The sequence below is a fragment of the Ambystoma mexicanum genome, chromosome 10 (assembly GCF_040938575.1).
Source record: "Ambystoma mexicanum isolate Mex_15411 chromosome 10, UKY_AmexF1_1, whole genome shotgun sequence".
Classification (NCBI taxonomy): Eukaryota; Metazoa; Chordata; class Amphibia; order Caudata; family Ambystomatidae; genus Ambystoma; species Ambystoma mexicanum.
This window is the reverse complement of record NC_090932.1, coordinates 1,556,179,282-1,556,196,970: the sequence shown is the minus strand read 5'-3', so window position 1 is coordinate 1,556,196,970 and position 17,689 is coordinate 1,556,179,282. Positions and strand designations below refer to the sequence as shown.

At 49.2% G+C, this 17,689-nt stretch overlaps 1 protein-coding gene across 10 annotated transcripts in view; it reads right to left on the bottom strand.

The window, feature by feature from the left end:
* Window positions 1–17,689, bottom strand: part of DEPDC5 (DEP domain containing 5, GATOR1 subcomplex subunit) — a 1,004,325-nt gene that overhangs the window by 900,076 nt on the left and 86,560 nt on the right. The gene's annotated exons all lie outside the window — the stretch shown is intronic.

The following is a 17,689-nucleotide window of genomic DNA, read 5'->3' as shown; positions in this document are numbered from 1 at the left end:
TTGCCTTCAGAAAACTTCACATCTTTAACACAAAAGGTTGTATTAAATCTTTGTCTGTATTCGTTCTGGGCATCAAAAATTAAACTCATTATTTTCTGCCTGTATACCTCTACACAACCAGCCAACTCTAACCATCCTGGACATAATCTGGTAGCAGTTTGTCACCCTTTCAAAGACACAAACGGTGAGACTTTGGTAATGGAATGTGGCGTGGTGCGATAGCTCCAGACCATTTCCTTTAACAACTCTGACCACTCTAAACCAGAATTAAGCGCCAATTGAATGCCACCTTTGACAAACCTATTAGCTCTTTCCACTAACCCATTTGCCCTTGGATGGTACAGTGCAGTTCTTAAATGTTTGATCCCATAACGCACTAAGAATTCCTTCATCTTCTGAGAGCAGAATTGCACCCCATTATCGGTAATGATTTCTGTGGGAAAACCTTCTCTATAAAAGACTTCCTTGAAGAACGCAACTAGTTTATTGGTAGTCGCTTAGGGCTTTCCATTCTAACCACTTGGTGTGATAATCTACTAACACAACCATAAACTTGAACCCATCACCCAAACCTTGGACAGGGCCAATTATGTTAACTGCAAGTTTCTTCCAGGGTTCACTAGGGACTTGAACAGGACTGAGGGGGAACTTCCCTGACAATTTTTCCTTTGTCTGCACTTTCACACTCATTGCAACCCCTCACTTTCTTCTCCACAACACTATCCATACCTGGCCACTAATATGATTGTCTGAGAAGCCTGTTTGTGCCATTTATCCCTAAATGACCCGGATGAGCCAGGTCAACCTAACAGGATCTAATGCTTGAAGGGGGAACTATCTTGGACCCTCTTCTCAGTTTTACCCCATCTTCAGACAAGCTTAATTCCAACTTGACGTCATGGAAGCGATCAAAATTTCTGTCTAATGTATATCTGCTAGGCCATCCATTCTTTGTCCACTCTTTCACTCTGGTCAGTAAAGTGTCGCCTGCATCAGCCTCAAACCATTCTTCCTTTCCCACTGCACACGCTGCCATATCCGAAATAGTTATGTCTTCCTCCTTGACAATTCCTGAGACATTTTCAGTATGTTCCAAAGGAAGTCTGGATAGGCAATCAGCAACCACATTATCTTTGCCTGGTATATAGCTCAGCCTAGAATTATAACCTTGCAAACCAACCATCCATCTGACGATCCTTGGAGAATCTTTTGCCCAATCACAACTACTCAAAAGTTGTACTAATGGTTTGTGATCTGATTTTATTAGAAACTCCTGTCCCCACAGAAAGAATTTAAAGTGTAGAAAGGCCCAGTAGACAGCCAATTCTTCCCTCTCAATTACCGAGCAGTTACACTCAGCTCCTCTTAAGGGCCTGGAAGCAAATGCAATTATGTGAGTTTCCTTCCCTGAGTCTACTTGGCACAGCAAAGCTCCTAAACCAGACAAACTAGCATCTACCATGAGAACTGTCTTCCTACCACTCACGAAACCACCCAAAGAAGGGGCTTTTGATATGCTTTCTTTTATGGCAGTAAAAGCTTCTTGGCACTCAGCAGACCATCTGAATCTTATTACTTTTTTTAATAGATATCTTAAAGGTAAGGAAATAGTGGCAAACCTTTCTACAAATTTGTGGTAGAACTCTGCCATACCCATAAAAGATCTAAGCTGATCCTTATCCGTAGGGACAGGGACTCCGCAAACATTCTCCACCAAATTGGTTTTTGGAGATACGCCTTGGCCAGACACCTTGTGTCCTAAATACTCTACCTCTCTGAGAGCAATGCGACATTTCTCCCTCTGTACAGTAAGACCCGACACTTTCAGCCTTTGCAATACATTCCTCAGCACACAATCATGTTCACTTTCAGATCCAGCATAAATTAATATATCATCCTGAAATACGGTAAAAGTTTTGAGACCCTTGAGCACTTCTTCAATGACCATCTGAAACACTGAGGCAGCGGATGCCAATCCAAAAGCGATTCGTAAGTATTTGAAAGTGCCCTCCGGTGTTACAAATGCGGTCACATGTTGACAGTTGTCCGACAGAGGCACTTGATGATAGGCTGCGGATAGGTCAATTACCGAGAACCAACTAGGTTCTCCTAGAGTAGCAGGAGTCTCTGATATTACGGGTAGTGGATGTCTCTCGATGAAAATGTTCTTGTTGAGATCTCTAAGATCGACGCAGAGTCTCAAACCCCCATTGCTTTTAGTGAGGAGGACAACAGGAGAAAGCCATTCAGTCCCTTCGATACGCTCAATCACTCCTTTCTGAGTCAAAGTCTCAAGCTCTTCACGAAGCTGCTGACGTAGTTTCAGTGGAACAGGTCTCACCTTGTGCACCACTGGTTGTGAATTTGTTTTCAGTCTTATACTGTGATCAAAAGTGTTCAATTTTTCCAGTTTTGAAGTAAGGACCTCAGGAAACTCCTTTGACCATTTGTCTTAAACTTCTGCAATTGTCACTGGTTCTGCAGCACTGGCTTGAATGCAGACGCCCAATTCTCTCTGTTCGTCCCAACCCAAAAGCGACGCTCCCTTCTTGGCAACTAATACCTTCGCAGAGCATTTGCTTCCCTTGTACGACACCCTTCCATAAAATTCACCAATCAGGGTAATGGCGGATTCTCCATAGCCACAAGGCTGAACACCAGCAGGAACCAGTATGTCGGGATCTTTACCAAGAACATTTCTGAAGGTATCTTTGGATATTATTGTCCACGGGGAAGCCGAATCGACTTTCATTTTGAGATGACGCCCGTCAATCAAAAAATGATCAATTGCACCTTTGAAGTCACCCGACACAGCATAAATGTGAAAAATATGCCTCGCGTTCTTTTCTTGGACTGGTGGTTCTTCTGGCATTCTGTTCGAAGGTTGATTTGCAGCCTGGTTCTCGGGGTCCCTTTGCTCAACAGCATTGATGGAGAACTCTTTGCATATGTTCGCATAATGACCTCTCCGCTTGCATTTGTAGCACTCCGCAAACCTTGCCGGGCATGAGGGAAAATTTGCTGAGTGTCTGGAGTTGCTGCACCTGGAACATTTTTGATTCCACCACTCCTTCCTCGTGGTTGTTCTTCTTTTAGGCATCACAGCACACACACACGTTGTGCCAGACTGAGTTGATTGCTTATCAATTTTCATGACTCTCATATATTGGTATGTCTGTTCGATGCTGCGTGTCAATTCCACGGCTTGCTCCAACAAAACATCTTTGGCAAGTAGCTTCTCCTGCTTTGTGCATCTTACTAGTTGATCTCTAATAAGAGAGTCAGTGAGATTGCCGAAATCACATGTGTAACTCAATGTCCTCAAAGATGCCACATATGATTCCACTGATTCAGCGTTGTCTTGGGCGTGTTGAAAAAACGTGTGCCTCTCAAACGTCACATTCTTCTTTGGTTCGAAATGATCCTCAATCTTCTTTATAGCTATAAGATACTCATCAGCATCACCGGCACCTTCTTCAATACCATGTGTGAGACCATCGAACACTATGCGTCCTTCGGGCCCTAAGTTGTGCAGGAGCATCACCGGCACCTTCTTCAATACCATGTGTGAGACCATCGAACACTATGCGTACTTCGGGGCCCTAAGTTGTGCAGGAGTAGTGCCTTTTTCCTTGCAGAGCTGTATCTGACACCCCCAATGGCCACAATATAATTTTCAAACATTTTGACCCATCTGTCCCACCTCACAGGAGGGCGGCCTGGCTCAGAGAGGAAAGGGGCAGGAGGGGGAATCGCTGCAGCCATGTTATCAATTTCAAAAGAGCTTTGGTACACAGATGCCAGAAACACTGGAATCCCCGAGGCTCAGAAGCTACCCAGCTTGCATAAAATGCTTATCCGTGAGAATTATCAATTGGAGTGTCAAAGGAAGCTGGTAATACTGAAGGCTGTGCTAATGACAACAATCAGATACTGTGACATCACAATGGGACCCTGCGGAAGATTGGAGATCGATTTATTGAGTTCACTTGGAACGTTCACTGCAATAGTCTCTGTGCCGTCACAATTGGCTTCAGGCAATCAGTTCCCCATGTTGCTGTGGATGGGTTGCCCGGCAACGATCAAGCAGCACACAAATATAAACAAATGCTCCAGCGGCAACGGCCGGGCCCCCCTACACGTTACGTGATGACGTGGGCGGGCCTCCCAAAAATGTGCGAGCGGGAGCTGGCGCGCAACAATGGGCTCGTAAGAGCTGCCTGCTGGTCCGGGACCTCCACCCCCAAATGCGGCACACACGCTCTGACCTGGGGACTCTGCAGCATCTGCTGCCTGATCCGCTGGGCGCGCTGTTCTGGGTGTGCAGCTGTGAAGACACCGCCGTATGTGCCGCTCGTCACACGCGCACTGCTCGGTACTCCCTGGGGGCAAGGAGGAGAAGCGCTTCTGAGGTACGGCAGCGTGGCCTCTGCACCCTGGGCTTGGACTTCATCGGCAGCAGGCCCCTGGAAGCAAAGTGCGGGCAGGCTGGGAGGCTAAGGCGTCTGAGACAACTGGGTCATCCTTGTCGCCAATGTTAAATGAGGATTGACGCCAGGGAAAATAATAAGTAAGTTTTAATTGTAGTAAAATCACAGCAGGCAGCAGACGCTCAAACATAACATTCTTAAAGGAATACATAAGTATGAGATTCCAAGAATGTGCTTACATCACTTAGAACATTTGATATAACAGTATCCATACAACTAGGATTACAACCATACAACTAGGATTAACTTACAAACATAACAATGTCTCTGTCAGCTCGAGAGCACAAGTACAGAGCCACAAATGGACACAATTGTAACCAAACAAGTAACGCGCCCACCAGGAAATTATACAACAAGGCGGGGTCACGTGATGCAACGTACCAGCCATCGTGCCGACGTATAACCAAGGAAGCTGTAAACGTAATCATTGGAGCCATAAGAATCTAGAACGCCTTCCGAACCCTCCCTCAATGAGGCAGCCGCGTTACAACCATCAAACATAATGGTTCAATCATCACCTATTGCATAGGTGCACGAACACGGACGTGACCACCACCACAGTCCAATTAATTCCGAATGCACAAAAGCAGTAAAAGGAAAACCGCACCTGTGTAATCAAATATTAGCGTTGCCGCGTAAAACAGAACTCTACTTAAACAATGACTAAGAATGGCAGGCAAAGACTAGAAAGCCATCTAAGGTGCATATGGGGCTGTCAATTGTTGGAAAGCATGTACAATACATGCTACAATTACTACTACCAATGGATAACAAAAAAAACGTTGTGGTGCACACAACATGAATTACTATAGTTTACAAGCATACATCGAGCATAATTGCATGGCAACCCCAATTAAGTTGAAAAGTAAATAGCTGTACAAAAGAATTATGTTAATACTTTGCAACTAAATTTGATTGCAAACGAACATTGCTGCACAAGAATATGAATGGTAAGAATAGTCATATTACAACAGCAACAATGGAACAGTATAATGTGTGATAATACAACAACAACCACTGTATCATTTAGGCTGAATTCCAATCAATGTAATCATTCAGGCCCCCATTTGTATGGCCTCAATGCGCTTTGTATGTTAATGCTCTCGGGAACCTAAGTCCAGGTATGGGAAGTTCTAAGAGTTTGGTCTAAGATGTGTGTGTCCTCTGCCAGGATTAGGATTTAGGAGGGCTGGCTGGGCACCACTAAGCAACTTAGAGGTCTGGCCCATGGGCGGGTGCGGTTGGTGGCTGAGGTAGAGTGCTAGTGTAGGAGACTCGATGAGTGCCCAGCTAGACCGAAATATTCCGTAGGTTGTCGCTGCATACTAATGACAGAGGTGTTGCTGAATGTCAGGGGTTTCAGTGCGGACACCTATGCGTGCAGTTAGACCGGATTTGCTGTAGCCATAGCTGCATTCTAGAGCGCATGGATGGGAGCCATGCCTGCGGCATGTGTCCACATACGTGCTGTGATTTATGCATACCTTAAACTCAGATGAAGTTAATCTTCAATGTCATTTGCCTAACTCCGAAGCGATTGGCTGGTCTCACAACTGAGAACTCCCTAGATTTGACGGATTGAGCAGTGGGAGGGACGCCTAAGTCTGAGGCACAGCAGCAAATGGAGAACCACCCAGACGCGACACACTAGAGCAGCGGGAGAAACGCCCAAGTCTGAGACAAAGCAGTAAATGGAAGCGTGCCCAAATATGAGACATATTAGTAAATGGCAAGCAACCCAGATTTGAGACAATTGAGCAGTGGGAGAAATGCCTACAATTGAGACACAGCATTGGATGGAAAGATGCCTAAAACATGAGGTATATCAGTACATCCAGAAACACCTAAATTTGGGATAGCTGAGCAATCGGAGAAAACGCCTGAATGTGAAATTCAACAGTGCATGCAGAAACACCTACATTAGGGATACCTAAGCAGTGGGAGAAAATGCCCAAATTTGAGACTCAACAGTACATGGTGGAACACCTAAGTTGAGTATCAACAGTACATGCATAGGGGGGGCGCTGCTGAGCAGCCGCAAATGAAGACGTAGGCTCACGGTGCTCCGTGAGGACGCATATATCCTGATGAAAATCCAGCTATAAATTTGCTTGCCCGACACCCAAAATTATCCGGTGCTGTGGCGGAGGTAACCGGCAACAGCCCAGTGAAATCTGGAGCGGACCGGCAGCAGCCGAAGCTGTGGCTGGCTGGGGCCGTGCGGTGCGGCCGCCATATTGCAAACTGCCTGGAGGAGCGGGAAGACCGCCAGCCGCTTTGCAATTGCGCAGGCCAGTCCTTGGTATGGCGGGCTGCAAAGGGTCTGTTGTGGGCTGGTCGGCAGTGGCATCCTGGTCGGCTGCCGTTAAGTTGGGGGAGTGGCAGCTGCGAGGCCGGCGACTTGGACCAGGGGCAAAGAGGCGGGAGCCGAAGCTCGGCCCTGGAGTAAGGGGCAGCTGAATATCGGGCGGACAGACTCCGAAAGCCCAGCCCGACATTTCTGAGTGCAGCGGCATCGGGAGATTCTCACACCTCCTGGGGAAGGCTGACAGGGGAGCTCAGCGGGGTGGGCGGCATCCCCCGGACGGTGCAGCAGATGAGTGAAGGAGTGCGCCCAGGGCTACAGAGCCAACCAGCAGGAGGTGGGCACACACCCAGCAGTGTGACAGGGACGAGCAGGCTTCCCCAGGAGGGCAGCCAGTCCACGTAGGTGGCAAAAGGGAAAGCCTGCGCCCTGAGGTGAGTCCAACACTGCCCACCCCCCACCTCCAGGAGCCGTTGTAGGGGAAACTCATGAGCCAGTGCCCAACGGCTGTGGACAAGCTTTGGCCGGTGGACAGCGGCTGAGGGGGCCTGAGAGGGAGCTTGTGGTGGCACTTTGGAGACACCCCCTGAACCCCCTGAGCACTCACAGGAGATGGGTACGCAACAGCTGCGGGGGGACTGTGCCCGGCCAAGACATGCGATACAGTGGCGCGATTTAGCAGCTGAAACCTGGAAGTGTGGGGAGGCGCTGGTGCATAGGTCTTTGCTTTCCAGTCGGGGGACAGGCACACTGTGTGGATTGAGCGTGGCGGGTGAATCCGGGGGCTGGCATTGCAATGGCAGCCGCTGGGTGTGCAGAGCGGAATGAGAGTGCCTGGGAGTGGTGGGACTTCTATCCCCGACCCCCCTCTCGGTGGCAAGACGGTGAAGGAGATAAAAGATGACGCAGCAGAGTAAGATGGAACACTTTGTATTCTCTGGCCTGGTCATGGCGCAGCCTGGCACGCAGTGTGCTCTGGCGCGGATCATTCGACTCAGGACACAGCTATCTCACTAAGTGACGTGATGGAGGCCATCGCAGAGTCTCGATCCTCGGTGGAGGAAAAGATTGATGGACTGACCTCAGAGGTCTCCTTCCTGCCACAGGATGCCTGAAAACTGTCCTCAAGGGTCAGAAAGGCAGAACAGCGGATTTCAGATGCAGAAGATGCTATGAAGAGGATGGAACAACATACTCACAGATGTATCGAAAAAGCTGAAGAGCCTAGAGAACAGGGCGGCAGACAGCAAAGGGAGGTCACGAAGGAACAACCTCTGCATCCTGGATCTCGGAGAATGTGGAGGGTCCATCTATGGAGCCAGTTCTCGAGAAGTGGCTTGCTGAACTGGTGGTGCCAAAGAAAAATTATCCAACTTCTTCTCAGTGGAGACAGCCCAAAGAGTGCCTCTGGGCAGGCCGGTGCCGGCGGCGCACCCAAGGACAGTCATTGCAAGACTATTACATTTTCGGGACAGAGCAGTCCTGCTACAGACAGCGCAAGCCATTGGCACGATCACTTACAATGGCTCCTGCATTGGACTCTTTCCCGACTACACTAGGGAAGTGCCGCGGGCGCGACAGTCTTTTGACTCGAAGGCTGCTCCCTAGTGGCATCAGGTACGCCCTGTTCTTTCCATACCAACTGAAAATATACCATGGGCCGAAGGCACTCCTCTTCAACACTCCAGGAGAGGAATGGGAATGGTATGAAACTAATATTCAGCTAGGGGCGGCCCATTCGTCACAGAAGGGGAAACAACTACATCCAGCAGCGGAGTTCGAACAGGTGCCCTGGTCTGCTCTGTTATTCACTCAGGACCCAAAGTCAATGGCAGATGCTTAACTGGATACAGAGCGTGGAGATGAGGGATAAAGCGGCACTGACCCAAGTTTAGTTGGGACAGTTTCGTGCTCGGGATCAAAAATCATTAAAGAATTGGCCTCAGGGCCATCGGAGACTGGAGGACAAGCCTGATCGGGGCTTTTCGCTGGCTGCATTGGCAAGCACCCCATTCAAGTTAGTGTTTTATGGTTTGTGTGCGTTTAGCGCAAGCCTGGTCGACAGGTGCTTCAATTGGGGAGAAGTGCAGGGAGAGTTGGGGATGTTCTTGTTATTTTAGTTTGATCACCAGTTTCACATTGCTTGGCAGTGCTGTGGGAGAACGTTCAGGTGGCTGCCCTTACTTATCCTGAATCGCGATGCAATAGGGAGCAGGGACCTTAGGGGGCTCAAGACTGAGATTAGGTACTTTGGTGAAGAGGGCACACGATTAGGGTGTTCCATTCCTAACATGGAACGTTAATGGGATGTGCTCATGCATTATTAGAACACCCTAGCGAGTGTTCCGTGACAGGGATTGGTCAATCTGCGGGCCATACGCACTGGTATAGCATGCAGATTGATTACAGCCCGTAGTTCGGGCTGCATGAGTATTCCGGAACGGAAAGAGTTAACATTCTGTTCCGAAATACACGTTCGTACATCAACAAGAAACAAAGGAAAGCAATGGAAACGCTTTCCCAGCATGAGGCTCGAGGACCTAAAATAAACAAAGGAAAGTAAAAAACGCTTTCCCAGCATGAGGCGCAAAAGCCTTGAAATAATAAAAGCAAAGGAAACGCTTTCCTAGCGTTTCACAGCGTTCCAAAATGGAAAGGGGCGGTCATGAGCTGCACTGCAGCATAACGGGGAACGTATGTAGAAATGTATATTTACCAAGGAAATTAAAGGGAATGTTGCAGGTACTGCTGAAGGTACAGTGTAGCATGAAAATGGCAATGGAGGCAAAAGGCAAAGAGAGGTAAGTACATTCATTGGCTGTTAATTGAATGCATGTACATGTGGCGTTTGCACAAGTTTGTTAACTTGCATATTTGTGTTGAGTAGCTAGTGGCTAACAGTTGTGTAGTGGGGCGAGCACACCTGAAGTAAACACAATTAGAACAGGAGGCAGGCATACCCACTGGAGGTTGGGCTCCTCTATTATTTAGGGTTCCCCGAGTTCAATGAGGCCCTTGTCACTCCCTGGAATATTTCACGATTAACGAGGGATCAGTGGACAGCTCTGTAGCGATATGTGAAGGGTATAAAGAGGTGCTTAGGAGGCGAGGTGATTTCGCAGGTGGGCGCCCAGTGGAAACGACACGCGCAGGCGGTAGAAGAGGCGGAGGTGGTCTCAGAAAGGGCAGAGGCGGATCTGATAGCCTGGGGTTCCCCTGAGGCGCAGCAAAAGCTGCGGATCGCACAAGAAACACTCCGGAATGTGCATTGAACAGTGCGAGGGATGCACACTGGAGCAAGCGTACCCAGATCCACGAAGCGGGGGACAAGGCTGGAAAGATACTTGCATGGCTACAGCATAGCAAACAGGGTTGTAGGAATGTAAGGGTGCTGGAAGGCGCTACAGGCAGGCGAGGTTCTGACGGAGGAGGAGGAAATAGCACAGGCATTTACGGGGTACTATGAGACCTTATACTGCGCCCCGCCAGGGCAAATGAGTAGCGAGGGACCTGGGTAGTCTTACCACAACTGTCGGCCGAACAGCGCGAGGGGCTGGCGTCGAATATATCAGAGGACGAGGTGGCGGCTGCTATTTCCCCATTAGCAATCTGGGAAGTTCCCAGGCCCGAACGGCTTCCCTGTGGAGGTCGGTAAGAAGCTTGGAGGGGCAGTGGTCGGTCCGTTCCACCGCTTGTTCCTTCATACTAAGTGGGAAGGCATACTGCCTGAGGATCTTAAGAAGGCAACGATTGTCGTATTACCCAAGGCGGGTAAACCGCTAGAAAGCTGTACGTCATACAGACCAATCTTGCTTATAAAAGGTGGGCCGAAAATCCTAGCAAGGGTTTTGGCAAACAGCCTACTGGGGGTTATGGGGAGCCTAATCCACACGGATCAGTGTGGGTTGATGCAATCCAATTCTACATGCATGAATATGCGCAAGGTACAATTAGCTTTGGGGCAAGCCACCACGATTAAAGGCCCACTGGCACTACTGTGTTTACAACAAAGCAAAATCCTGGTGTATCAAAGGTTGGCCCATATGGGGTGTGAATGAATTAAAATTATTCATCCGGTCCCAAAACCTTTATATCTAGTATAATTCATAGATATTGCATGCAGTCAGAAATTAAAGTCATTCCTTCAAAATGAGACATAAACATTATGGAAATTGCAAATTAAAAGCTTTATATCAAAGGAACAGAAAATGATATACAAAAGTGAGGTCTAACATGTAACAGCATGTAAAAACAATGGTTTAAATGGTACATACACGAATTAGGTGTAGAATCATTAAAAAATTGAGAATACGTAATGAAAAAAAATTGAACATAAGTTAGTTTACAGTCACAGTTGGTTGACAAATGAACTCTTAACAAGTGAAAGTATAAAATTGAAGAAAATGAAATGAAAAGACAGTAATATTCATCGTAAGCTGTAACCTTATTGAGGAAAACACGAGCCCCTTGTTGTGGGGCAATTGTGAAGAAACAAATAAATTAATTATTTTTCGTATCCCAAAATCGAAAATTATTATGTATTGGGATTGGGTCTGCCCACTGGCACTACTGTCAGTGTATTCTAAAAAAACGTTTGATACAGTGTATTGGGAGGCACTTTGGGGAACGATGGAAGGGATGGGATTTGGGGGCAACTTCCTACCATGGGTGCGTCTGCTGTATCAATCACCAGTGACTGAGGTGCAGGTCAATGGGTTCTGCTCTAGGACATTTTCCCTCGTGCAGGGAACGAGACAGGGCTGTCCTTTTTCCCTGTTGCTTTTCACGCTAGCTATTGAACCTCTGGCGGTTTTTCTTCGGATAAGCACGGAATGGGTGGGCATCCGTTGGCCGTGGGGCGGGGAAGACAGAACATCTCTATATGCGGACGGTCTGTTCATTTACAGGGGTGACCCACAGGTGTCTTGTCGCACAGTCACAAAGATACTGAGTGACTTCCAGGAGGTCAGCAGCTTTACGATCAACTGGCAGAAGTCTTTTTTTTTCCCAGTACAGGGCGGGGATGCGGCAATCCCGCAGGAGTGCCCCTACAGGGTGTCAATTACTGACTTCCGGTATGTGGGAATTCAACTGGCTGCACACCTTACAAACTTTCTCGACTTGAAGCTACAGCCGATCAAGGCCAAATTCAGGTCACATGTCACACACTGGGAAACCCTCCCGCTGGGTTTGATGGGCAAAGCGCCCTGTTTATAATGAGATCACTGTCCAAATGTGTGTATGTATTACAGAATGCCCCGCTGCTGGTCCCCAGGCGTGCGTTTGAAGAAATCGAGCTTTTCGAGGGGTGGACGATAAGAGCGCATCGCCCTCAAAACCTTGCAACGATCAGTCTGGGAGGGGTGGACTGGCCTACCCTGCCTACGGCATTAGTATTGGGCTGCACAGTTGGGGGTCGTCAACGACTGTTTACATGGGGTCCGCGGTTGCTTCACATCGCATCTGAACTGGGCTGGATGGGAGGTAGGTACCCATAGCACGTACTTTAAGGTAGGAAGAGCAGGTTGAGCGGGCTCCTCCTTATGACGCGGCATGTGCAGCAGGTCTGGGCTGAAGCACACACACATATAGGGTGTGGAGGGAGGCCAACGTTGAGCCAGCCCCAATGGGACAGTTAACATCTCCCTGAGCTCCTCAAGATGGGCCATTTTAAGAATTGGGAAAGACACCTGGGGGAAGTGGTACAGGAGACAGGGCTACTCCCATTCGAGTCCTTGTGGGTGAAAATGTGCCCTCAGGGAAGGGGAACGTTTTCGGTACACACAACTATCAGACGCAATAAGATTGCAATTTCCCGTCATCAACGAGGTCCCACAGAGCTCGCCGCTGGTGGCCAACAAGCTACCAGCCCGAATAGAGAGGAAGGTCACGTCAACGCTGTACCAAGTAGTATCCGCGTTTGGGACCAGGGAACTGGCCAGCTTGAAGGACAGGTGGGAGAAGGATTTGGGCCATATGGAGTCTGAGGTGTTAATGTTCCCTAGGGAAGTGGGCATATCGGCTAGGCTCTGCCTCATACAGTACAAGATTCTTCACAGGGTCTACTACACCCGTACCAAATTGTGTGGGTGGGGATGGGCAGACAGTGATAAGTGTTTACAGTGTGGAGGGTCGGAGGGGTACGTTCTGTCACATTTTACATACGCAAACTGTCTAACGTAATGAAAGCCGAAGACCCCAGAGACCCGAAATGTGTTCTGCTTGGGATATGGGTGGACGGCCGACTCACAAAGTAGGAGAGGTCTTTCCTAGCGGTGGCCTTGGGGGTAATCAAAAAAGTGGTTGCCTCCATGTGGGGATCACCGGATCGCCCCTGGGTGACTGGTTGGTCCACCGAGATGGACAGATGTATGGACTTGCAGAGAAGGGTACACAATGCAAGAGGATGTCAGGTGAAGGTTTGGAAAATATGGGGAAAATGGGAGGATGTGGGGTGGGGGTGAAGTGTAGAGTTGGCGGATGCTGGTGGAATGGTACGTTGAACCGAACTTCTGTAAACTGCACCACACCTTTTCATTGTGTTTCTTTATCCTGCTCTGTGAGATTGTCACGTCAAGCGATGGTGGTTTGTTCGATGTTTCATATGGATTCTTTTGTATTTGCTTTGAAAAAAACAATAAAAAAATGACTTATTAAAAAAGAAAAAGTACATACATAAACGGCCAACTTTGGGATACTTGACCAATGGAAGGCACATCTATATTTTAGATTCAACAGTACAAGGCTGAAACACCTTAATTTGAGATACATGATCAGAAACTACTTACTAGCTAACAAGGGTGCACTATGTTATGTAGGATAATAAGAGTGGTAGGGCTTTACTGGAATACATTATTTGCTGTACTCCCGACCCAAACTACAAATGAAATGAAAAGGTAAATGAAATCGGTCACAGTATTCCTACCTTTAAAGCGGTTTTCCGTTACACCAGGTGAGAAACCTGAGGGTATTTCTCCCGAGTAGACCTCGGGAATCCCTTATTCAGGTGGCCAGGGACAACGGGGTGGCATTCTCAGATCCAAACCCTGGGGGTGAACAAGTGAGGGAGGATCACCTGGGTAGGGAAGCCCAGGTTTATGCTTGGGGGAATATCCAAGGTGAGACGCAGTATAATACCGAAGTGGATAGTGAAGAGGACAAAGCCACAGTGGTTTTCCTTGGTTATGCTACATCTACCTCTCTTCCTTCCAAAGAAGCTCCCTTAGTCAATTTCCATCACCCCTACAAATCTGGCAAATCAACTAGGAGACCAAACCCGGTTACTCTTGAGAACCACAACTCCCAGAAACCCTGTCTCCCAGTGGTTTTCTACCCCAATAGTCCCAGTCATTCTCCTTCCCATCCCTTTGATTATTATTCCCTGCACCCTCAATCTGCTCAGACAACACGCTACCCTTCCCACAAATCCCCCTGTTCAGATCACGATAAAAACTCTGGTCATTTTTGTTTGCTTCACAAACCCTACCCATCTCCACCTCCTGAGTTGACCAAAATCCCTAGGATGAAGGATATCATTCCTCATGTCACCCCCACCTTTTCCAATACAAACACTTTTGTGCAGTGGGATAAAAAACAGACTAATGTTAAAACTGTTCACCTGACGTGTCCAAACCCAAGGGTCAGGCAGAGTCAGGCCATTAACCCGATTCACACATACCCAACGGACCTTTACTTTCCCCACAGGGATAAAAGGTGGAGCACAAGAGCACAGGACGAGCAAGGCAGACTGCACGACATGAGAGCCAACTAAGCACAGCAGTTCAAGAGGAGGCGAAAGATGAGGAATACAAAGAGGGTGACCAGGAGAGATGTGACCTTGCCCTTTCCAATCCAGGTGCGTGAAACCTCAGCAAACGGAAACATAAGACTGCGAAGAAAGGCCAGCGTACGTTGCAGCAGATGTCATTGGTACACAAGACCCTCCTCCACTGATAACCAAGCCGGGGAGAGATGCGTGTCTCAGTGGTACCAACCTTGACTCGAAGGAGAAGAAAGCCAAGCAGTTCATCACAGCCAGTGAGTCAAGGGGGAGTCGAGAAGAAACCAGGCTGTGTTGAACGAAAAATAGCAAACCGATCATTTGAACTTTGGAAGGCTTAAAGCAACTTTTGAGAAAGTGAGGGGAAAGCCTGCAACAGAGGCGTCCGGCACCACGTGGGTGCTCACTGAAAAAACTCTGGGCAATTACCCGAAGGTAGAGACTACCATAACCAGAAGTCCTTGGGAAGAGGCGAAGATAGGTCAAAGTGTTCATACAGGGGTCTTGTAAAATCCTCTGTACCATCGAAAGTCTTTGACCTACAGATGATTGTGAAGAAGGGAAATGAATCCCATATGGTGAAAACAGTAGTGTTTTCTTAAACATTGGCAAGAGTGAACCCGGTGGAGGGATGCTAACCAGAAGGGGTGAAGTCTAGAGTCCCATAGTGAACTGTGTGGTCAAAGTTGGCGAGAGCGAACTGGGCAGAGGGAACGCGACAACCAAGGGCAAAGCCAGATGAACTGTTTAAAAAGACTTTGAAAAAGCCACAATGAACCCAAAAGAGGGAGGCAAATGTCTAAAAGGGGTCCGAGCCCGAAGAAGGGAGATCCGGGGTGGAATGTTGTCACCCAAAGTTCATTGAGAAAGGAACTGTTTGGTTAATTTGTTGAATACGATTTGGTGAAGGGTCCTCGCCCGGAAGCCGTCACCCTAAGTATATGCAGAAACAGAACTTTGTGTTTGTTTGTTGAATGCATCAGGCCCTCGAAAGCAAGAGACTTTTATTGAAAGGAGACTTAACCGTCAAAGAACCTGATAGCGGATACGGAAAAGTTGGCTCCTGCTGAGAAGGCTTGAGTGTGTGCTGTGCTCCAAAGTCCCACCTTGTCCTGTTCCAGAAAACGTGGGAAAGGGAGATCCCTGGAAATCACATCCTGACTTATTATTTGTGAACACTTCTTTCTTTATTGAAAAGCCTATCCGACACTCTTTCTGCAAGTAGTTGTAAGGATTTGTCAATAGGTTTACTTAGTATAGGCCCTTTTATTTTGACACAATGCCACAAGAACTGCGTTATTTTCAATTGATGGTCGACGCTTGCTCCCATCTTAGGTTTTGGTTTAGGTTAGGCATTTTACCCTCCTGCATTTACAGTTTATTAAACACCCTTGAACTGTGATCACTTGTGCCTGTCTTTACTGTTGCCACTGTGAGTTCATTACAACCCCTACTAGGAAACAAAGTCAAGAAAGGCCAGGAGAGGGAGATTCCAAAATGGCCGCACGCAAATAAACACTGTGTCCCCTGCGCTCCCGACCCGCGAAGCCTCATCAAACCGTGAACTAGGCAACCGAGACGTCCCCTGTCACCAGAACTCGCAGAATCGAGCACCGGGAAGCGCACCGAGATCCCGAGACCACCCTACCGAGCCCGCGGCTCCCCGCTAGGGAGAACTGTTAGAAGCAGCGGGCTGCCCGCCCTCCATCTCACGGCCCGGCAGACAAGCCCTTGGGGGCCGGTCTCCTTTCCAACGCAGCGCCGCTCCTCTGGGAGGACGTCTAGGGATGGGCAACTGAGGGCTCTCAGGAGGAGTCGAGGAAGACCTCCTGCGAGACCCGTCCTCCCGTGTCCGGCCTCCGAGGGTCCTGCCTCACCTGACGAAGCAGATATCAACGTCAAGGCCCCCTGGATGATCGACCGGACCATTGGCCCGACGAGCACGGCACGACCCCGGCAGAACTACTAGAGGGACCCCTTGCCGACATAGTATCTTCAGCATCCGCCCTCTCCCAATCCATCAGGAGCGGAGAACCCCTCACCGCCCCCGCAAAGTTATGGACCCTGGGATGGTTGGGGAGCTCCAGCGCACCCGTGCTCACCTCCGCGGGACAACGGCTATAAGGATCCACCTGCGCCACTCGGCTTCTGGCCCACCTTCTCACAAGGCCCCCTGGGAACAGTATCGACTCCCTGTGCGGGAGAATCAAGATTAATCTGGTGTTCCCGCCAGGCCTCCCCACCATGGCAGCCGGACCAACACACGGCATTCGGATAAAGGAGGGACCTCATCTGGGCCCCGGGATTACCATCGGCCCTCCGGGCCAGCTTCATACGTCCAATTTCTCTGAACTGACCCGAGCAGAGCGGCCTTGGGCATTTCGAGGCACGCAGTCCCGACGCCCCTTCAGTGCAGCATCAGACCCGAGGACCGACTTCCCGACCTTAGTCATCGCGCACCCGCCAAGCGAGGGTGGAGTTTTCCTCTTCCCTTGACCACGATCATCACCCCACCCTTCCTGACCCAATCGTTGAAGATCCCAGGAGCAGATCCCCTGTTCTCCAGAGGTAGGCCCTCCCAAAACACAGAGTGGGAGCAGGTCAGTGACCACAAGCACTGCCCCACCAAGGGTGAAAATGAGGTGGAGGGGGGCTCCCAGTACTTACAGGCGGACTCCAGGGGCCCAGTTCCCATAGCCAGGAACAGGAGGGAGACCCCTAAACAGGAGCAGACCCGATCCACGGATGCTGCACCTGAGAGGGAGAGCCTATACAGAGCGGTCTCCGAGCCGTGTCAGCAGATCCCAGAGGACAAACAGCAGCAAACCTAGTAGGATGCCAAGGCTGCCCACAGTGCGCCAGCAGCCAGGCCCAGGATAGGCCCTCTCCATACCCCAAATGCAGCGGCACGACTGCCCTATCGAGAGAGCAGCCCAGCAACCTACACCCAGCTACCCAGCAATCCGTTGCATCAAACACAGACAACAACGTCCCCCAGCCCTGGGAGCCATCCGGTACAGGTCCCTGTTCCCAGGAGATCATCCCATCACCAAAAGGAAATGACTGGTGAGGGCTGACAGCTCTGACTAGGAGGGACCAGCCATTACAGCACCG